General features: G+C 46.1%; 1 protein-coding gene across 2 annotated transcripts in view; it reads right to left on the reverse strand.

Moving 5' to 3' along the window:
* The window catches only part of ARHGAP31 (Rho GTPase activating protein 31), a 63,508-nt gene that overhangs the window by 34,368 nt on the left and 6,035 nt on the right, over positions 1-23,105 (reverse strand). The gene's annotated exons all lie outside the window — the stretch shown is intronic.

The following is a 23,105-nucleotide window of genomic DNA, read 5'->3' on the forward strand; positions in this document are numbered from 1 at the left end:
CCATTACTCAACTGTAAAAAGAGTGTAGAAACCAACATCTCCCTTGACACATGGGAACTCTTACACAGGATTCTTAGGATCCCAGAATCTGGAGGAAGGCTATTCAAGGGGATCAAGGCATACTCCCTGCGTGGCTGTCAGTGTTAGTTTGTTCCTTATTCCTCTTTGACTCAGACTTTAGTGTGCCAGGCAATAGGGATTCCAGGTTTCTCTTTATAAGAAAGTCTTTTGGGACTGTTAAAAAGAAATTCTGGGTGCTTAGATCTTGACATGCATCCAAAAAATACCAGCTACTAGTTAAACAGTTTTGAAGTCCCTTGTACCGTGCCTTTCACAAAGACCACCTCCACACACTGAAATCTACAGTAATCTCTATAGGGTATAGAATTTGACTGTAGTTTCTGTGCTGTTCTGTCATGCTATCTCACTCTTAGACATATCCTTAGTCCATTTTCGTAGTGATGGCATGCTGCTGACAAAGCAACTAATTCCCAAATAAATGCTCTTGGGAGGCTTCAGGAAAAATGATGTTGCTGTTACCCTGCTGGTGAAGAGACAGGGTGAAGCGAGGAACGGGACAGTTGTGTCATGAACTCTGGTGCTGTAGCGAAGTGGGCTGCTCTGCAGTTCTCCCTGCTGTTCTTTCCCAGGAAATTTCTGTTGTCCCTCTGAACGTGAAAGGATAGTCTGGAGGTCCATCAGCACTCATGGTTCTCCTTCCACTCTCGCTGCACAGCAAGTCATTTACAAGTGTATATGACAGCCATTACCAAACTTTAAAGTGCACATCCAACTGTGCTGGCTAATGCAGATCGGCAGTGCCAATGTGCTCAGGTGTGTGAAAGGGAGAGCAGGGACCAACCATTTCACTGAGAGCCCAGGTTAATGTTTGGGAGCAAGGTACGAAGTAACTGAGAAGTTGGTCCTGGACCAAGCTCTCATATGGATGAAAAATTTGCATGGCTGAATCTCACAGCACATACTTATATCTTTTCTTTTTATTTTGCCCTCTGTCACACTGATGGACTGATGCAGACTGACACTAGATTACGCAGCAATGTTCTTTCACTCAGGCTTCTCAGTGATCTTACCTCTAGGGCTCTCCTCATGAAGAGTGGATACAGCAATTTCCAGAAGTTATTCCAAATGGGCTCTTTTACGGATAGTCAACAACTTGGGGCAAAGAGCATGGAAAATTGCTGAGGATCATTATATATCACAGACAGACAGATGAAGAGCCTAAATACAAACCCGTAACGGCTGCAAACGAGAAGTGAAAGGCAAATGAAAACAGACTTTTGAGAAAAAGTAAATAAGGCTTTATGATGTCAATCTGATTGAAAACAAACATGCAAAAGCACTTGCAATAATCAGTCATTATAGTTCGAAGCCAAGCAGCACAAAATCCATTCCATCTTTGCTCAGTTGCTGAGCATATATTTAGACTGAGTGTTTTCATTGCAAGGCTGCCTGGGCCTGACCCAAAGAACTGCACTCATACAAAAAATCCCATTGAATTCAGCAGTATTTTCCACAAAGAGAAAAAAAATAAATCTGTTTGTTCTACTCTCTCTTACTTCTTACCGTGGCATGCAAATACTAGCAAATGAGGTGTAGGGATGACAGAAGCATTTTCACTAGCTTTACAGGAGCATAAAATGATGGTGTGAGGTTCAACACAGAGTGGAGAATTAAGACTCCTGCTGGCAGTGGAAGGTCACCTAGAAATGCTCCTCCCAGCCCTGCTCAGAGGAGGCTGAAGACAGGTCAGTCTTTATTTGAAGAGGATTAAGCTGTGGGTGAGTCAGATTGCTGATGTTTCTCTGGTGAAACAAGGTGCTGTTCATCCCAAGTAATGCCCAGGGCATACAATCACCACAGCCTGTGAGCTTGGTATCTGTGTCCAAGCAGCATGGAGAAAATTCTGCCAGAAACAGCCCCTGGACAGACACACGTATGTCTATACATGAATAAATATATATCTACATATATATTAGCATATATATGTGTGTGCATACATACACATATATGCATGTATTTTTACATATACAGTTATATTCATTTACGTATGTATATATGTGTGTGAGAGAGGTTTCATGTGCATTGCCAGGAAGTTCTTCTTAGAGAAATAGCTTTATTTTAATAAGGTGTCAATCAAACCTAAAGGTGGTATTTCCAGAGTCAAAAGCTGCAGAAGTCTTGTTAGGCTGATGTCATAGGTCTGGGGGATACATCACTACATGCTGATGCTTTTGCTTGTTGAAGCTTGCTCAGCCAGCCAGAGAATAAGCCATTGCCACAGACATTTTCCGTGCTTTCCTGTCCCAGGCAAAGTGCATTTAGCTCGTGCATTGCCCTGCCTGTTGCTACTGCACTGAAGGCCTTTCTGAGTGAAATACTCTCAGCCAAGGAAAGCTGTTGGTTTGGGGTGGATTCCTCAAGCATGCATGGATTTCTACATCAGCAAGTCCAGAACCAGTCTCAGTGGACTGGTTTCACTCGGTAGCTTAGTTAAGAAGGGTAGCCCATGGGATATGGGTCATTTAGGCTCCACCTTTTCATCTCCAGAGGATACAGTCCTCTAAAGTGTACCTTACAGCCTTGATCGCAGGGATCATATTTTCCTTTCCATACACCAGGAAGGGTAAAGAGCTCTAAAAGAGGCTAGAGCAGCCTAGCCCCAGCATCTGGATGTGGTGCTGCACCTTCAGGGCTTCCTTCGGAAACAACAGGGAATACAACACTGCTCCATGTGCCAGCCTTGTGGCAGATCAACACTTCACATATGTTGCAAGAGGGCAGCTCCCTCGCTCTCCAAAGCCTGCGAGAATCATCAAGGACAGCAGAGGAGGCAGAACAGCGTTTGCAGATGGTGTCACACAGCCTCCCAGCCTTCTAGAGGCTGATGCTGGGCTGGGATTGTTTAGAAAAAAATATTTCCTGCCATGTTGTTTATGTCTACCTCCACCCCAGGATGTCGGCACGTAACTACTGAGATGCATCCAGAACGTAGGACATGGTTTCTCCAAGGCTGACCTGCAGGGACTGTAACTCTGCAACTGCTTGCCAGAGGGATAAGGGTATCCAAACCAGAAACTGGTTCTCTCAGAAGGTCAGTGATGAGAGGAGGCATGGTATGGCTTTTACAAGCCCTAATGAAAAGGGAAAAGAAACAAAGCTGAATAAAATATTACAGCATGATGGTATCTTCTTATTTCCCAAAGAGGCTTCTATCCCCTCACCTAGCAGGGGCAAGTCAGGAGAGATATCTATCTGTGACTCTTCTTTGTATTCCCAAGGCTCTTTTGCCCCCAGTGGGAGCCATTGTCCCCATGACTTTTCTCTCCCTCAGAAAATCCCCACAGTTCAACGTCAGATACAAGCCTCTCCCTCCCTTCATCTCTCAATAAATTTGCATGACAGGGGTTATCAAGCTGAGGGTCATTGCTAACAATGGGAAAAAAAGCAGTATCCAGCTGTTAATGAAGTAGTAAATCTAGCCACTTTGCATTTGCGCTCCTCAGTTTCCAAGCCCCCCAATGGATTCCCGATATATTCCATATTTTGCTCTTTATTTTGTTTTCCATATGGCAAAGGACAGGCTCCAAACCAGTGTGAAGAAAAACAACCTTACCTACCCCCCCCCCTTTTTTTTTTCATATTTTCACGGCACTATCTCTGTTCCAAGTCAGGCCAGGTAGTGCTTATCATTTCCTCTGCACTGCAAACACCAGTGTGCATGCGTTTCCTGGCGGCGAGTCCTAAACCACAAGCTGACATTGTTTTCAAGGCCACTCTCTCTTGGAGGCAGGAGCAGCTCTGCTGCACAGCTCTTCCTGTTGATGTCAGGCCCCTCTTCCTCCCAAAGCAAATGGGCTTCCTGCCGGCATCTGTGTCCTTTTCCATAAGGACTAGCAGGAGCCATTTTCCTACACAGCGGCTGGGAGAAAAAAAAAAAAAAAAAGGTAGCGGAGACAAGGATATAATTGGGAGGAGCAGGGGTGGATGTTTTTTTTTCCTAGCGGTGTTGAAGAACATCTGGGGCCCCTCTCAATGAGAAGGAGAGAGAAGAGATAAGAGGTCAAAACAATAGAACTGTGTCTCAGGGATGCCGGCATTTGCAAGTACCAGAGAAATCACTTATTAGCAGAGAACATCAGAGACTAATTACAGCTGCTGATTTCCCACTGCTAAGGAATGTAAGCTCACAAAAGAAAAGCTACAGCCATGGCCCCCGTGCTCCAGCGGCGCTGTCATAAGCTGTGGGAGATGCCAAGACCTTTACACCAGACCATTGCCTTCATTTTTATTCTTTCAAATGGAGGAATCTCTACCACTGCCAGCACTGTTTCATCAACAGTGGAGAAACTGGACGACATTTGCAGAACACTGCTTACGCCAAGCTGAAGCACTTCAGTTCTGCAGACTGCCATTGCATGAGCCACTGCCCCAGCAAAGGGAAAACCTAACCAGACACCATTCCAGACCTCTCCCAGTCCATGGCATTCAAGGTTTGCATTTGTCCCATTAGAGAAGCTGATGGGCTTGCCTGAGCTCCCACCAGGAGGTTATCAGTTTGCTGCATGGTGTAAGAAACAACCCAGGAACGTCCGATTACTGTGGTACCATCGTAGTGGGGACACACAACAGGGCAGAGCGCCGGGGGCACAGTCAGCCATGGCAGCACTATCGTCTGCCCTCCACAGCGTTTCAGCCACGCAGCTCCCATGGCCTCCCATGCAGGGCAAGGAGCTGGCTTGTGTTAGGACACGTTCCTCTGCAAGCAGAGGTTTCCCATGACTGGGGAAATAGAGTCCCCCAGCATTTTCTATACCGCACCTAAAACTGACCAAACAGGTGGGGTGGGGAGGGGGTTTACTAAGGGATCCCTAGCAATCACCAGAACACGACTTGTCCCTTAGAATCTCAACTACTGCTCCTAACGGTCCTCTGGGATGAGTTTCATGTATATTTCAATAAAATATATTGCTATAAGGTGATTTTCTCCTTTTCCTATCTGTTGCCTGGTCACCTTCTTCTGTCACTGTAGGAACTAAGCAAAGGGTTACATTTCCAATCTCTGGGCATAAATTGCCACAGAGGCTGACAAAATTACTCCAGCTTTATGCAACTGTAGCCAGCAGCAGATGTGGCCCCAAGCCTGGCAGAGCCGGCAGAGTTGCAAGAGAGTGAACTGGGGTTTAGTTTTCCTCACAATAAGAAATTCTTACTCAAGGTGCAGTTGCAAAATCTTGATGGCTGGTGTGGGTGTAAGATGCAAAGGAAAAAAGCCCACCTACATTCTCACAGCAGAAGTTGGCCGGTGCTGCTGAAATTCACAGCGCTGACATTTAGGCAAGTATTCCCAGCCGCAGAAGATGCACCCTGCATGGCTAAACTCAGCCGGAGCTGTGCTGCTGCTTGCACACAGGGACGGGGGACCGGGAGAGGAGACGTCCCTGTGCTTTTTAGGGAGCTCCAGCCTACACAGTGCCAGTGGCTTTTCTGGAAGGCGCCTATCAGCTGGCAGCATCAGCTAAAACCTGTGAACGCTTTGCAGGATGGGACCCCATTTCCAAAGCTGCTCTGGGAGCAAAACCGCACTTTGACGAAGGAGTGCGCAAGAGAGACAGGCTCCACCAAACTCACATTTTCCCGTCGTGCTCTCTCTCTCCTTTAGTATGGCTTGCTATTCGTGAATGAATTACCTCAATCCCTCTTAAGCAATGCACCGACCAGGAAAAGGGCGTGGGGATTATTAATGGAAAAATCCTTGAATCTTTTAGCCCTGTAGCATGGCTACAGTTACAAGGAAAACAGGATACCATGCTGCATATGGGGAGCAGGAAGAGAAAAGGAGCAGAAACTCTAATGATCTACAGGGACTGACTTGCAAGGAAGAACAAAGTGGCAGTGGTAAATAGGCACAGCTGTCCCAAATTACCAGGAGAGAAACAAACGCGCGCAATACGGGGTGCAAATACCACCGCGGGAAAGGGTTTGTTCTGGATGATCAAGGGGTTGTAACTAGGAGTGACTGAGTAAAATTATGAGGGGAAATTTAGGTTGAATGGTAGGAAAAACCTCCTAAGAGTGAGACATAGGATCATGTAAAATTGCCTTCTCAAGGGAGGGGGTGGGAGCCATGCTGCCTGGATATTTAAAATTAGGCAGGAGATTACTCTGAAGGGAACAGTCCTGCACCGGTTGCTGTGACAAAGACAAAACAATTTTGTTGGCCTTCCCATGTCGTTATCAGGCGATGCCTTTTAAGCCACGGTGAGATCCCCTGGAAGAGCTTGCTGTGTTAATTATAAAGGAAAGCATATAGTGCCAGCGCTCACTACAACAAGGGACAACCACAACCAGCAGCTGGAGTTTAAATTGGGTACTAAAGCATGCGGGAAGAAAGGCTACTTGAAAATCTTCCAGCAGAACGATTTTCCAGTGGGAAAGTGTGCATTTCACAGAATCAAAATGTTTCACCAGAAAGCAGGGATTCAGTTCGGTTTTTCAACCAAAGAAACACTTAAATACATTGTTTCTAGAAAGTGAAATATGTTCGCTTCCATACCATTATTTTCAACGTAATATAACCTGTTGGCAAATTTTTATTTAGGGGAAGTTTCTACTTTTTTATTCCAATTCCGGATGAAAGGAAGTCTTGCAGTAGGGGAAGATGGAGCGCAGTGCAAAACAGGAACTCTCTCTAATGGCTATCAAGTGATATCATCAATGACTGGCTAGTGTTTGCTCCTCTCTGCACACTTCTGAGTATGGCAGCACCATTCCTTGCAAGCTGAAGCCCAGAATATTGTGTGTGTTTCTTGTCAGTGTATGAGAGAAAAAGGAGGCGCGTGTCCTAGGGTTTGCTTTTCAACCCTCGGGATACAAAAACCCTCATTTGAAATCTTGCTTGTATCTCACGTCCCCCATTGTGAGGATAAAACCCCAGCACAGTCTCACAGAATATGCTTTGCTTCTGTCAGCAAAAATCTAACCCCTTGGCAAAGAGTCGTGAATTAACAGAGGATAAGTATCGTTCTCATCCCATAGGTGCAAAAAATGAGAAACAGAAATGAGTTGGCAGCCTGAGGTCATGCAATGACTTAGTGGAAGAGCTAAGGTTAGAGCCCATGGCTTTGATCCCCGCTCTGTAACTAAACCACATGGCCAGTTTTCTTGTATCTGAAATGCTGGTAAATAGAAACTTACCTTCAAAAGTTCAGGAGTTGCTAAAGCATGCAGAGATTGCAACTGGCTTATCAGAATCACTGCCCCAGAAAGTCAAGTTGAAAATCTCACACAGATGTGTTTTTCTGGGAGAGGCTCAATTCTTCCCAAGCTTCTACCAAACCAGAAAGACCCTCCCTACCCAAACTTCTAGCCAAAATCTGGACGCATGGACTAAAACCTCAGAAGGAGATTTGAGTCAGAGATTGCCGATCAGATTCTTGGAGCAAAATTTGGGATTGGTGGTCCTAAAAGTTAACCTTGTACCAAAAGACCAGACTTCAGTACCCCTGTGCCTGGGAACGTTTGGAACTGGATCCACGTTTTGTGGCTTGGTCTTACTTCTAATTTTTTTTTTTTTTCCTTTTGAATGGTTCTCTCATAACTAAATACCACAATAATGGCAAGAAGCTACCCAGAGGCCATCTGGGGAGAAACTGCATTATTTCTGATCATTTCAGGGAAGGGAGGTTGGTGGGGGGTGGGAGGGGAGGCCTGAATTCACTGGAAAAGATGTCCTGTCTGTTCACAGATCAGTTACACCAAACTTCTTGTATTCCCTGTGTTTTGACTTCTTCCGTCTCCTCAACTATCCATTGGTTTCCTTTCTTTACCTTTCATTTTCATTTCACAGGGCACTCGGTTTTCAGCATAATTTTCTTCCCACAGAGACCAAACTCAAGCCCCACCTTTGGGACCTGGACTGAGGTTTAAAATCCCTTCCCAGCAAAAAGACACTTGGAGCTGACATTTACGATTCAGGCCCGTATCTTCCAACTGCAGCTCTAAATTGGATCAAAGACTTTTGTTCCTCGCTTTTATTCCCAGCTTTTGTTCCCTTCTCTGTTCCCTTCAAATGTCAGCAAACATGATGGCTTTGTTGATGCCGTCAGGGTGGTCTGACCGCTTCCCACGCTGGGCATGCAGATTGGGTAGTCGTGGAGCAGTCGGCAATTCACTGGGTGTCTCCTCTAGGATGTTGTTGTTCCTCACACCAAGGCAGTGGCCTGAAGCAGCAACACTGCCATGAAATCAACAGAAAACAAATCCACCTCCAGCTGCCCTGGCTCGCACAGGGACATGCAGACTGTTTGTTGCAAACCAGCAGCTGCCAGTGCTGCCCAGGAGGACAGGAAACCATGCTGGGAACTCAGGGCTGTCCTTGGATATTAGGATGGATATCCACCCCTTCAGACATTCCCCGCTTTGTCTGGAGGAAGGCTCAAAATATACGCGTTACTGCTGCCTCCTGAGCCAACACGCTGCAGGGCTGTCAGAGCTCACAGCCCTCACGGCTGTTCTAGCTCTCTGCTGGCTTCCAAGTGTAAATGGTTTCTCTCAAGTCCAAGTCGGGGGACATGGGCATGCCCTACACCAGACACCTCCTGTCACCTCCCCAGATGTCCTGGGACCTCCCTGGCTACCTTGGTCTGCACTGGCTGCACTGCTGGGTAGGGGCAGACAGTACTGCCAGCCACCCTGACCCGTGTCGTTCCCTGCAAGCCCAGCAGGCTCTGCCTCAGCCGTGGGAAGTACCCACAAAGCATGCCTGCCTGCTGTCACAGCATCACAGGGCAGTTCACAGGAGGGATGGGGAAAATGCCAACCACAGACCCCATCACAGGAATCACTTTTAGCGGGCACTGCCCAGTAAGAGTTGCCTTAGCATCACTTCTCTTGCCCACCAAGGGGGATCCTCAGGGCCTCCAGGACATTTGTCCTGCTCTCTCTGCTTTGCCTGCCAAGATGCTGCAAATATCAGTTGTGGCCTCTCAGCTGTTATGAAATAACATGTTTGGCTTCAGCCTGAAGAGCCTGAGTAGTGCTGCTCTACTGCACGTCCCTGTTAGCCATCATGTTAAGGATGTGATTTTACTTAGGAATGAGCTGAGCCTCTTCTTGCTGTCTGCTCTGCACCTCTCAGGTTCAGTCGATCTTTTACTACAACAATGCTTTTTGCCACTGTTTATTATTAATTCATTTTCTTCAATTATAGCAGAAAAGAGCCCTGGCCAAAGAGGAATTTTGCAGCATGTCTCAAGAAAGATCATATTTGTCTGCAGCTTGGTTTCATTTAAGGAAGGTCATTCTATGGTCAAGCACTCAAAACAGACAGTGCCTTGTCTCCAGGTCTCCAGAACCTCCCATCCAGGCACTGTCATTGAAGCTTTCGACTTGAGTGCTCCTCTGATACATATCCAACCTCACCAATACTTTCTCAGCAGTCTGTCCTTCAAGAAATTTAGGCCAACACAATCTACTTCTCTTGAAGTTGACGCTACCACCATCTTCAATCCCAACTGCAGTAAATTACAACAGTGCTACCTGCTGTTGACAAATTCTCCTAAAATTTGGTTCTTTTTTCACTCTTGACACCAGTTGTGTTCTGGTGCATTCCTAGGACTTCTCTGGAGCTAATTCTTGGTTCTCTCTGGTGGTAACAGGGAAAGTATGGATGTTGCAGAAGCATTTTGTCACAGGGGAGATTTGCAAGTACCCACGTCACATAGACGTTGCTTTTGTTCTGCTGTTTCACCAACCTAAATCATAAGCTTCTTTACAGCTGGGAACACTTGCTGTATATGCCGATTTGAAGTACTTCCACACCAGTTGGCTGCAGCATCTCAGATTTATACTAGTGTCACTGAGGTTAGAAGCTGGCCCGATGCCATGCAGCCTGTGCCTCTGGAGGAGCTCAATGGTAAAAGGCAGTATGCTGAAATGGAGGCAAGGTGTCAGAGCTCTGTGAGGTGCTGGAAAAACATTTTGGAGCCGCAGAAGGCACCCTTTCTCTGCCAGCATGTGAATCCCTTATACTTCTTGTGTCCCACTGCGAGAGATCCTCTGTGTTGGAGCACTTGAAAGGACACATGGGTCACCAAGAGCTGCGTGCTAGGGAAGGCCTGTGGTGTGACATGCAGCCAAGGAGTATGTTCCTAACCAGATCCTTTGGCTTGTACAGCCCGGCTCCATCCGACTTTGCCACACATCCCTGCACATTCCCTTCTACTCCTTAGCTTCATACACCAGAGGACAGCTGGGCAGGGGACATTCAGCCAGGCCTCTGGCCCACCTGAGCAGAGTAGGAAAGGGGCTGCAAGGAGACACACTGATATGAATGCTCGAGGTGTAGACACAGCTGCCATGGAGTACAGACCAGTGCCCTGGTCCCCTGGTTAGAGCCTGGTTTCACATGCAACGTTCAGGCCATCCCAGGTTTTAAGATGGCTCTAGGTAGAAACGGGAGTCAGTTGTATGAATCCCACACATAATGCACGACCCTTGATGTGGAATTCTGGGCATAATGGTGTGATTTAGCAGCATAGCCTCTCTCATAACCCCCTTGGTTTTGCAGTATGTAAGCAGACATTTGGGTGGATGATGTCTTGTTGGACTCGGGCTGGAAGGGGAGATGGCAAAGCGGAAAGCGGCTGGAAGTCACAGTCAGGTGTACATCAGCAAGTCTGTCCTGCTCAGAAGAAACAAAGGAAACGTTGCAAAAGATAGTGGCATTCCCAGGGAATCCACTTTTGAATCTGGGTTGCCTGGCCGCGACCTGAGACTCCTTTATAAATTGCATCAGGAAGGCAGCATTGGCCAACAGAACACAACAGCTAATCATAAAATCCAAAGAATATCCATTATGTGCTCAGCTAGTGACATTTTAAAGCCTATAATTTTTTGCATCTGTAGTCTCCTGGACTATAGTATTTACTCTCCCTTCCCTCGGAGCCAAGCTAGAGACAGACTTAGATAAAAACCCTGCAGCTGAACACCCCAGATTTTAGGGAAATTAAACTCAGGCATCTGTACTTCAAATTCAGCCCTGATCACAGCAATCTGAGAAGAACCAGTTCAAAATGAACTGGGCTCCAACAGCCATCTTCAGCTCCCACCTTGGGCAGGAGACAGCAAAAGGCAGTGCCAGACCCCCTGAGTGTAATCCAAGCAAGCTCCAGAGATATGCAAAGCTGAGGTGCAACTCAAATCAGCTTTGTAGACCTCTAGACCTTTGTAGACAACAGACACAAGGTCTTTTTCTTCTGGTTTTAGGTTTTGTTGGGGAAATTTCTTAACTTTGATTTGGTAGCACTTTGGTAACCTCAGTCCTCTTTTGCACAACAGCCTGGGCACTCCTGACAGGAATGTTTATCGAGGCTTTGAAAAAGAGAATTGGAAAAATATGAATTCAGGAAACAGGAATGTTACAACCTTGCTAGCAGAAAGGCAAAAGCCATTGCACACACACAAATTTAGAAGCAGCAACAGCAAAATCCTTTGAAGGAAAGCAGCAGTGATTTTTATTATTGCCTTATATGAGTTCAAAATGTTGCAAAGTTAAACAAAGCAATTATAAAGCTGGGTATTTAAAAATACTTAATGTTTCACAGCCTCCTTTGAGATGAATCAGGTATCCAAACATCTGGGGACTGCAAAATCCATCAGGAAACACAGACAGATGAGACACATCAAGACAGGAAGGTTCATGGCTGCCATTGGAGAGACAAGGAACAGCAGGAGATTCCCGCAACTTCTTTTGGCTAAGAAATGTTAGTACTACATGGATGTGTACACTAAACAAAAAGAGGAAGAAAAAGAGAGGGCTAAAAAAGGTTTTTGCAAGTCTCCTGCTGTTCTGTGTCTTTCTCACTTTGCTCTGATCTCTCCGTACATGTCACTGGCTGGCAGGATGACTGCTTCCTGATTCATGATTTCATATTTAATTCTTTCTATATAAAAGGAATTTAAAGGAAATTATTACAAATGGTTTGGCCACACTGCATCAAGTCATTGGAAACTATTTCATTACCTCTGACGTTTTCTTTTTTTTTTTTTTTCTCTTTTAAAAGAAAAGTTAGATGCTTTCCTAAACGCTTTCCAGACTTGAGCTATTCACAGATTGCATGTGGAAGGCAAACACAGCCCAGGCCTGGAAGAAAGAGGCTCTCATACTGGACGCCCCAGTAGCTTGGGGCGTTGCAGGCGGTGTCCTCGGCAGCGTTTCCTTTCAGAGAGCTGTTGCTGCATGAAAATGCTTTGGGTGTAGCAATCCTGTGCTCATCCCACAGGCACTTCATGAAAGAGGCAACTGTTCCACGTTGGGAATTCAGAGAAACCTCTGGCCAGCAGCGGCTGCTGGAGGCGCCCTGATTAAAGCCCCATTGTTTTGCCCACTCCAGCAGTCCTGCTAAACTGCTCCCTGATGAAGCCCCTGTCTGTCCAGTGATTTGGGAAGAGGCAAATAAGTAAATGCAAATAAGTAAATATGGTCGTTGCTGGGAATAACAAATATTGGGGGAAGCAAGGAAAGGGGAAGCAAGGAAAGAGGAAGCAACAAAAAAATCCCTTAATGCACTGTGTTTCGTCAAAGGAAAATACCAAGCAGTTGGATTTCTGGGCTGTTTCTTTTGTCTTTCTGACTCCTGGATCTTGCTGTACTAAGGGCTTTGAGACACTAACAAACACATTGCAAACACAAGAAGGGGTGTTGCAGGAAAAGGGCGTTGAGATTATACTTAATCAAACTTCCTTACATTTTGATAGCTACAGTACTGCCATATAAGTCAATCATCTCTTTGCTTTTGCTCTCCGCAGCCAACACAACTGAGCCACACACTTCAGGCCAAGGCCTGTATCCTGATGTTAGTACATGGCTGATGGGTTTCAGAGGGAGAAAAAAGCCAGGCAGAGTTTATCTTCTTGCACACGTCTATCTCAAAGGGGGATGAATTACATGATCTAAAAGGAGGAACTTATTGGACACTAAAATCAGAGAAGTTTTGATTCACAGCACAGGCTTCCAAAGCAAAGGAAGCTGCGGCACTGCATGCCCTCAGCAGGCAATGAAGCTGGGCACATTTAAACATTAAGTATTGAAAGCTTATCCAAGCAAGACAGAGCTGCTCTTGCTCACACCCATACACTCTGGAACTGATCAGAGACTGAAGCTCTTTTTAACTTGAGTTAGGCACCAAAGGGGGAATGAAAGAATGTAGTTTGCTGAAGAAAAGATGCATCACTCACAGTGCAGTAACTCAATGGCAACTCCTTGCATTTTCCAAAACCAAGCTTGTTTCAAGGGCTGAAAGGAGCCAGAAATAATTCCCTCACCTCTCGCCCTGGATCAGTTTGGGGTAAGAATCTGGAAAAGGAGTTTTGGATAACAAGAGTTGTTGGCACTGTGAGCATCTTCCTTTGCTCTCCACTGTTTCTGATGAACACTATTCCTGTCTATCCTCTGGCCATCTGTACCCAGAAAACCATGTCTTCATCTGCTCTAGCCTTACTATCAAAGCTTCCAGGATTATGAATTTTTCTCCCACCTACAGCTCTCTCTCTTCTACTATTCACTGGCAGCCTCCAGTTGTTCCAATAAGGTCAGTTTTGCTCTCAGACTAGTTTTTCCAGCCTTCCCCTCCTCCGTTTCAAGCATTTGGAATTTCCTCACATGCTGTCTCCACTCCACCTTTGCTCTTATTCCCTTTCCCCATTTGTTCCCTCCAGTCTCCTTTTTCATTTCTCTGCCACACTTCTCCCTTCCTAGCTGTTTCTTTGGATGCATTGTCATTAGTTTCTATCAATAACCTAAGGTTGGGCCTTGTCCCAAAACCAGAACCAATGGAAATTGCTGTCGGTGACTTGTAAGGGGCAGTCCTTTCCATGAGCCAATAATGAACCATGTCCCATGGTGTGCAAAGAGAATGCCGTGTTATTGCATATTCTCCCTTCTAAATCAGAGACTATAAAATGAAGATTGCAGTCTTGCAGAAAGTCTTTGTAGCACTTTTTTTTTTCCCTTGGTTTTTTTTTGCAAGATTAGCAGAACTAAAGACAGCATCCTGGCCAAATTCCAGTTTAGGGTAATCTCTTCTGCTATTTCAGATAGATGCTGCATTGTTTTTCCATTTCCTAGACCCAGGGGTTAGGTGGTAAATGGTTGTCATGTTCTCTTCAAAGCTAAAACGTCACGTATCGGGGCAGAGGCCTCACCTAACTCCGAAGGAAGAGCTAGCAACCTTCCTCTCTAGGTATGTAATGCCACCCTGATGTTCCTCACAACTCCCTCTGAGGCTCTTGGTATGGGGCCTGCCTGAAACATGTGAGATGGACAAGCAACATCCTTTTCTGCCCTCACTGTCATCCAAGGCGGCACTCCCCACAGCTTCGAGTCCACTTTTCAGTGGTGGTGAAAACAGCTGGGACTCTCCACATTTAATAATAATAATAAAAACAATAATAATACTGAGAACTTTGTACCAAAAAGAAGACAATACCAGCATCATTTAATCACTGAGGGGAGTAAGATGTGGAAAAAGGAGTGGTCTAAGGTCTCTCACTGAATCAAGCAGTGGCAGCATGCCACCAGTGTGACTCCTACCACCTCCTTCGCTCTACGCAATTCAAACTCCAATCTGAGCAACTCAACCTTCATTTGTGTACAAACACTGGAATGTAATGAGAAAATAAAAAGGTGTGCTTTTAAGCTGCTTACACCTCCACCAGGTCACCAAACCGGAAGCCAAGCTGAGGGTGCAAAATCTCCTTTCACACGTGAAGGTCCATGCTCCCTTTTAGCCTCATCACGGGGCGTGGAGTGGACGGCACTGCCCAGGGGGTGTGTGGAACTTTTCCCAATATTTCAGACAACTGTGCTGCTGGTAGCTCGCAAAAGCACTCAGCCAAAACTGCTGACACGTGTCAAATCCCCCAAGCAGCGTTCCTGGCCCAGCCAAGTGAGTTTGAGGAGCCATCTGGCCAGGGACGCAGAGCCCATGTGCCGGGGGCCAGCCTCTTGCTTCCCAGGCCGGGATAATTGGACATTGTTCGGCTGCTGAATCACCGCTCTGTTGGGCTGCGGGCTTGTCTCGTAGGGACAAGCTAATTAACATGCAAACTGCCAAGGAAAGGAGAGGGTCAGAGATGGCCCTCACCCCTTCCTCTCCCCCATAATAAACAAGAGGTTTATGCGAAACTACAACGCCCCGACGCAGGGAGGGGAGAATGGGTGGGGAAGGGGTGGGGAAGGGAGAAGTCCTTTGAACACTTCCCATTCAAACCCTAATATGGGAGCCCTCGTCAAACACGGGAGAGGACACTGAATGTCCCAGCCTCCAGACCAGCGTCACCATGAGGTAAGGTAACACTATGGCTACCAGCCTCTTTCCAAGGAGGCAGAAGTGTGGGGAAAGGGAGAGAAATAAGGCACTTTACAAGCTAAAATATCTTTCCTTGAGCACAAGAATTGATGACAGGTGCACCTGCACTGTCCCCTGAATCACAGTTATGCAAAATGTTTTCATATCCTGCAAGCATTCTGTCAAGAGGCAGAACACATTTCCCTGATTTTCCCATTCTCCCAAAGAAAACACATATGTCTCTTTCTCCTTTTTCTACCAATGCTCACTTAAATTTGCCTCATAGGTAAATAATGTTGCAAAGAAAAGCCTTGCTGTCACCCTTTGTCCATCTGCTAAATTCTTTCACCATCCTGCAGTGAGTTCAAATCTGTAGGAAGAGATGCATGAAAAATCCAAAGTAGGGAACCATTATTAGGGCAGGGATAAGCCTCCAAAGCCCTTAGGATCCAGAGCTGCACTTCACGTCTGTCTTTAATGCCCAAGAGCTAACATCAATAATTTAACAAGCGCCTTACATCCTGAAATATTTCACAAACTGCAAAAACAAGACTCACTCCACCCACCTCTAGGCTGGGAGGTGGCAGCTGTTGAGCTGGGCAGAGCAACACTACGTGACAGTTTAGGACGCTGAGTGAAAAAAACAAGTCATGGCTCCAGCTGAAATAGCTTCTGGAAAGGGAAAGACGCAGCACAGCATGTACATGTGTTAAAAAGTCCCTATCACCTAGAAACAAAAGATAAACCAGAGCTCTTTTTAAAGGATTGGGACCTTTGTTTTACCTTGTGCCCAAATGGCAACATTTCCCTAAATGATGCCAAGGCAGCACTGAACTGATGATACTACACTTGCCATCCTCTGAATCACCCCGTTCCTGCAGCAGATTTTTTTCGGCAACTCCCATGCAAGCGCTAACCAGACATAAACCTGCTTAGGGTGTAATTGCTGCAAGCACGGCTTAAGGCTGAGCAGCAGCACACTTACTGAGCTGCCATGGTTAGGAGCCTAAGTAGTATCCAGTTAATCTTCTCAAATCTCATTATTGCAGCAGAGTGACAGATGGGTATTTTAACAGGCTAGAAATGAGGACTAATTAGGACTCCTAGCCCTTCTTTGTATTTATTGCATTAGTTCCTTCCCTGCCTCTGAAGCCCATTTGCGAGCAGTGCCGAGGGGCTGCCTCCACGGTTGCTGTCTGCCTGCCACGCCAAGGACAGCAGGTACGGGGTCACCTGGGCCTGGCTGATCGAGCGACGGGGCTGCAGGAGGATGTCACTCCTCATTCAGGTTCTGGCAAGTCTGAAGGGGGACCTCAAATTGAAGCCATTGGGATCCAGAATTGGATTTTCTGACTCCGACCCCGTTTGTGGCTTTACATGGCAAACCTTGGGCAACAGTATGTGACTGGTGCTCGCTATCGAGCCAGGAAATAAGAATAATGGACTCAACAGATCAAAACCAGCTCTTCCCATTTACCGCTCCTAAGCCCGCCTTAGGCGCAGATGCTTGATGTATTGACTTTGGCAACATGTGCATACTGCCATCCTGGCAATAAAGTTATTGAAATGGAGGGGGGAAAAAAGCCAACAAAAAAACCCAACTAAGTAAGGGGAACTGAAAACACTCGAGGGAAGGGAGAATCCCCCACACCCCATCTGTAACCCTGAGCTGTTGCCTCAGGCCAAACCCCATGCTCCTTTTAGAGGTTCCAGGACATTTGTTTTAACTTTTTTTTTTTTTTTCTGCATTCCTCTACCTTGTTGTACTTTTGATTTCCAGCTGGGACTGGAAGGGAGAGAACAGGATTATAGAAGGAAGTCTGTTGCTCTATTTTTCTGGCTTGATTAGAAGCAGAACATGCAATAAATCTCACAAGAGAGTTTGTTCTCATTTAGCCTCCCGTCTATCTGAAACTACCTGACCAGAGCAAGGGTAAGGAAAATGTAACACCAAATGGAGCACACTAGGAAGATAAAAAAAGAAAGCAAAATGGTGAAGCTGTTCCCCTCTCTGATTCTGCATGAGGAAAGAAAGCAATTCAGTCCCGCTGACAGCTTATTTATTTCACACAAATTGCAGCACAGACGCAAGGGATCCAGAAGGAGGCTCACCCTGCCTGATCACACCTCCAAACCTCTTGAGGTGTGACTGTCATCACTACCAGCAGCACCGTAATGAGAGATGAATAGAAAAACAAGCACTAGTTGCACATGGAGCAAAGGGTTTTCCACAGGCTGGTTGGCCCTGTTGTGCTGCCAAGCTGCCTGTCTGCAACAGGACTGACAGTCACATTCACTGCTGAGATGGCAAATATAGAATACTAATGGTATCAAAAATATCCCAGCTGAAATATTCAGATCCAGATAAACACACACACCCCCACACACACCTTTTCTCCCCGTGTTCTGGGTTTGCTAAATCAGCATTTTTTTGATGAGCCAGTGAATATATACGGTGAGATCAGGCACAGATCTAACCTGGATTCTCAGCCCCGCATCCCACGTGTAGAGAAAGTTTGCAAACACACCGACACCTTTCAGAAAAGAAAGGCAGTACCAATGCTGAGTGTTTGGTGAAAACCAGCAGCGGCATCCTTTAAATGAAGTTTGTGCTGGAGAATCGGACCTGGTCGCCTGTCTAACACTCTTTAGGAAACAAGTTACACAACTTAGTTACAGCAGGAATGTCTCCTGGCCCTTTGTATGTTCGATCCCTACTTTAGAGATGCAGGTATATCTCCTCTAACAATTTCACCATGTGACAGTATTTAATGACATTACAAAACCAAATGCACACACGTTCCCAGATGGAAGAGAGCAAAAAAAGGACATGACATATAAAGAGAGCTTTGCGTTTGGTTTGCGGTTTAGGTTTGTTCTGTCTTTAACTGTTCTGTGCTTTACAGAACTAAACAAAGCCTCCTGTTCCAGACGATAAATCTTCAAGCTGCTCCTGGCCCCAGAGAGCACAGGAGATAATAGCATTTCCAAAGGCATTTAGTTAGCTGAGTCTTGAGTGTAGAAGAGGGCAGAGAGAGGAGCTGGAGATAAATGGCTATGAATCCAGCTCAGCTGCTCAGGGCATATTTCTGAGAGCAGCAGCCACAGCTGAGAATCTTGCACGGGGATGCACGTTTCCCCTCCCCTTGCCCGGTCACTGTGCTGGAGAAGGACACGTAACACAGCCACCCCAAAAGAAACAAGTCCGGCCACAAGCCCCCGATTTGGTGCACAGTGCCTTGGGGGAGGCTGCACAACCGCCACCTGAGAATGGTGTGCTGCTTCATAGCATTAATTGTAGGCTTTCTATTAAGCCAAGGCTCTGCACAGCTTTCATAAGATGCAGCGTATCAGCGTATTATATAAAGCATACATTAATTCATTTGAGCTGGCCAGCAGAAAAACTGCAGAAACCATTAAAAAAACAGGGGCCCTCTGTGAAAAGTCAATTCATTTTCAGCATTAACCAGAGCAGCAAGGATCCTTTACACCGTCCTAATTGCATGTTAGTTATTGACTGAAATTGCCAGCCTAGGCTGGAAGACCAAGGCTGATTTCTGACAGAAACTGTATAAATTACTAGAAATATCAGAAGAATTAGGAAGAGTGTTGCCAGCAGGTCAAGGGAGGTGATCCTTCCCCTCTGCTCAGCACTGGGGAGCCCACACCTGGAGTCCTGTGTCCAGCTCTGGGCTGCCCAGACAGGCTTAGTGGAGCAAGCCCAGCTCAAGGCCAAAAAGATGATTAAGGGACTGGAGCACCTCTCATATGAGAAGAGGCTGGGATTGTTCAGCCTGGATAAGAGAAGGATCAGGAGGGATCTTATTGTTGTGAACAAATACTTGATGGGAGGGAATGCAGAAAAGGGAGCCAGGTTCTTCTCAGTGGTGCCTACTGACAGAAAAAAGAGGCACAAATTAAAAACCATGAGATTCCATCTGAACACAATACCTTTTTAATGTGACAGTAGTCAAAGGCTGGATCGGGTTGCTCACAGAGGCTGTGGAATCTCCATCTGTGGAGATATTCAGAACTCAGCTGGACACAGTCCTCGGCAACTGGCTCAAGCCAAACCTGCTCAAGAAGAGGGTTTGGTCTAGAAAATCTCAAGAAGTCCCTGCTCATCTCAGTAATTCTGTGATTCTGTAACACGTTCTACTGCTGTTAAGGTAACTCTTCCTATATGGACATTAAATCACCTAAGTCAAACCAGCCATCCAGCCAACCCAGAACTGCTTGGAACACAGCATCAGCTGCTGGCACCAGGGTGGAGGTAGGCTGGCTTGAACCTAGTCCAGGCTGCTGCTCCCACATGGGAGGACAGCACCTGAGGTAGAGGAACTGAAGGCAAGTGCTCTGTCCCTTTTGGTCCCCTGTTAAGATCAAAAGTGCCTCCACCACGCTGAAAATGGAGAATCTAATCCAGCTGCAGGGTCATGTTCAAGGCGGGAGGGTGAGACAGAAGAGGACTGGGATTTCCCTGTCCATTTACGTGGTGTGTGCCAAAAGACTTGTAGCGTTAGGGACTGAACCCCTTGCTCTCACACACAATGATAGCATTGATCTGGCACTTGAGTGAGGGTGAAGTTTAGTATTGGTATCTGTAACTTCATTATATGCAAGGGCCTAAACATCCGACAACAGGCTAGGTCTTAAGCCCATGGTAAGTACTTTCATATCTGCAATCACACTGGTCCAGAAGACCAGAAAGTCTGCTTGTGGTTTCAGATAAATATACAAACCAGAGGGTTACATTATTGAATTAAGCATGAAAGTTAATAATACAGTCAGCACAGTTGCCCCATATTATTTAATTTAACACTAAATTCAATTTAAGTTACACTGTTCTCTGTCTGTGTCCATTGTAAACATGCTGCAGGTGGTTTTTTTGTTGTTGACAATGCAAAACACATTCACTGAAGTTATCAGCAGAAAAGCTGAAGGCTCTGGCATACGAACAAAGGACAGCTGGGGCTTGAGGCTCTGGGAATGTATGGAAAGTAGACACTACTCGGCAACTAGCAACACTAGTTGCCCTTAAAACAACCAGCAGTGGAGCCAGTTAGCAGCCTTTGTATTGTAATGAGGTATGTGTAGGTTTCCATGTCAAAGCTCTAAGTGCGTCTGGCATCCTGTTGGTGGTTCAGGACTGGAGGCAGATGCTGGTAACTCTCCATCCTTTAATCACCCTCCATTTATATTTCACACTTAGGAAAACCACATCCAGTGCAGATGAGAGATTCAGTCCAAGCCATGGTGTGGGCAGTCAATCTGACAGCCACCCCACCCCAGGCCCTTCAGAGCTGGACTGGGTATACCGTTACTGACAGGCTGTTTTCATTTCCACTATTACCGTTAAAGGACAACCACTGGAACATAAATCTGTGGCATAACACTGACTGCCAGCTGCTGTGGAACTGCGTCATAAATGCAAAGCCCGAGTTACAGATGCAAGGTTTCTAGCATTTTGTTTGTGTCACAAGCTCTCCAAACTAGAACCAGGCCTACAGCAAAATTTTGGATCCAAGCACTTCAGACAATTGGGGATCTCCCAGATTACGTGTTCACATCAGCCTATGTTGTACATCCACCCTGTGCAGTGCCAGCATTTCATCCACTGCAGTTATTTCTTTGAACCTTCGAGAGCTGTGATACCACAAGCAGTGAAGTCCCTACTCCTTGGTTTCCCAAGTTCAGCTGAAATCAGCTGCTACCAACAAAGAGAAAACATTTGCTAAATCAAAATACGTTTTCTAATCTAGAATCTGCAGGCAAGCCATGTGATTCATGCTGTTTTCAGGGAGTGGGGGAGAAGGCAGGATCAAAGTGGGGCTTAGTGCATGCAAACAACATGTGTGCCTCCTGCAGTTCTTGGTTAAGGGAAATGTAAAGCAGGAGGCAGCGTGGAAGAGCTCTCTGCTAATCATACAGTGCTAGCAATGGAAAGTCAATACAGAACAAGGAGCTGAGCTCGCAACATGAGTGTTTAACTGCAGTAACACTGTGCCACAAAGATGCAAAAATCCAGCTCCCAGGAACCAGAAACAGATTGAGGAAGTAGCATAAACATCATCCAAAACAAGGAGGAACAGCACAGTAACAGAAGCAGACAGATGGTTTCTGCTCCCATTGTTCCCAGTGTCTTTTTGCTCTCACTTTGTTGCCATAGAGGCTGATATCTGGGACTCATAATGTGATGCTCCACTTGTGAGAGTGGGTGGAGAAAAAGCAACCTTTATGTTATTAATAATTTCCCACACACTATCCATTTTGGCAGCAGAGTTTCTCACTCCCCTGTCCGCTGGACATGCCTTGGCAGACCCTGAAAGGCCAAGGAGCTGTTTTCCCCCAAAACCCAGCCCAGCTCCTCCACCTGACAATTCATGCCCTCCCAGGGCTCCTCTGTCACAGCTCTCCTCCACTGTACAATAACACAGTCCCCCATTTTGCCCCAAAACTTCAGAGCCCAGCTGTGCCTTTTGCTCCCGTCACAAAAGTTGAGGGGATGCACCTTATGTATCCACGCTTGACTACAGCCAGGGATAGACCCCACAGAGCACAGGTCATGGGGCTTCTTAGTATATCAGCAGTGGGAAAATGTAGAGGAGACTGCAGCAGCACATCAGACAAAAAAAAAAACAAAAAAACAAAAGAGGACTAATGCATTTCAAGACAGCCCAAAAGGATGTTCTTGTCCCATTCTCCTCCTAGCTCCTGCCGCTTCCTTCCTTGCAGGGAGACAAGTGTTTGTATAGCCTCAGAGGGAGGTAGGTCAGGGAAGAGATCTGGATTGAAAGCAATCTGGCTACAGAAAGACGAAAAGGTTTCTTTTCAGCTCGATCAGTTCTTGAGACAGAAATCCCCAGTGCCAGTTTCTAATTTTGAGAGCGGGATGAATGCAGCTCTTCAATCTTCTGCAGCAGATTAAATGAGCGTGTGGCATTTTCATTTTTCCAAGGGGACTTAAAAAAAAAAAAAAAAAAAAGGCCTTGTCTTTTTCCTACACATTGCTATTAATGATCCTTCAGCAATTTTCCCAGGACTTTCTGCATGCATTGCTAACCAAAAGCACCTACCCAAAAGCATGGGCATACATTCACTTTGAAACATCAACACAGGAAAAGCACTTAAAAAAATATACACTAAGTGGACACATCTAATATACTAAGTGGCATCTTTGTGTGTACACACTTACATGTGCTATGGACTTGCACGCACTCTCACGCACATCCCTTCATGCTCTTATCCCACAAACACATGCAGCTGCACCTACAAGTGTGAGGAAGGAAAGCCACACGACCCAGAAAAGTTGTTCCACATCTGGGTAGCAGGTTCAACGATTGGCTCCAAAGGGAGTCTGTTCTCAAAGCAAACTACTTTCTTCCTGAGTGACAGGTCTCCTCATCCCTCTGAGGACAGACAAGGCAGCTTCACAACAAAACACGTAGCATCAAAATCAGGCGGAAGATAGCGTGCTAAGGGGCTGTACCGAAACAGCCAAAGAGTATCCAAGGCCACTTTTCCTTTGTACAAAGCATATTACTGCTGAATTATTGTTACTGTTTTCCCTCAGATGTACCTGCCTACCTTAGAGTAAAGTCTTCACAGAATCACAGAATCATCTAGGTTGGAAAGGACCTTGAAGATCATCTAGTCCAACCGTTAACCTAGCACTGACAGATCCCAACTACACCAGATCCCTCAGCTCTGGGTCAACCCAACTCTTGAACACCTCCA

This window comes from Strix uralensis, chromosome 2 (assembly GCF_047716275.1).
Source record: "Strix uralensis isolate ZFMK-TIS-50842 chromosome 2, bStrUra1, whole genome shotgun sequence".
Lineage (NCBI taxonomy): Eukaryota > Metazoa > Chordata > Aves > Strigiformes > Strigidae > Strix > Strix uralensis.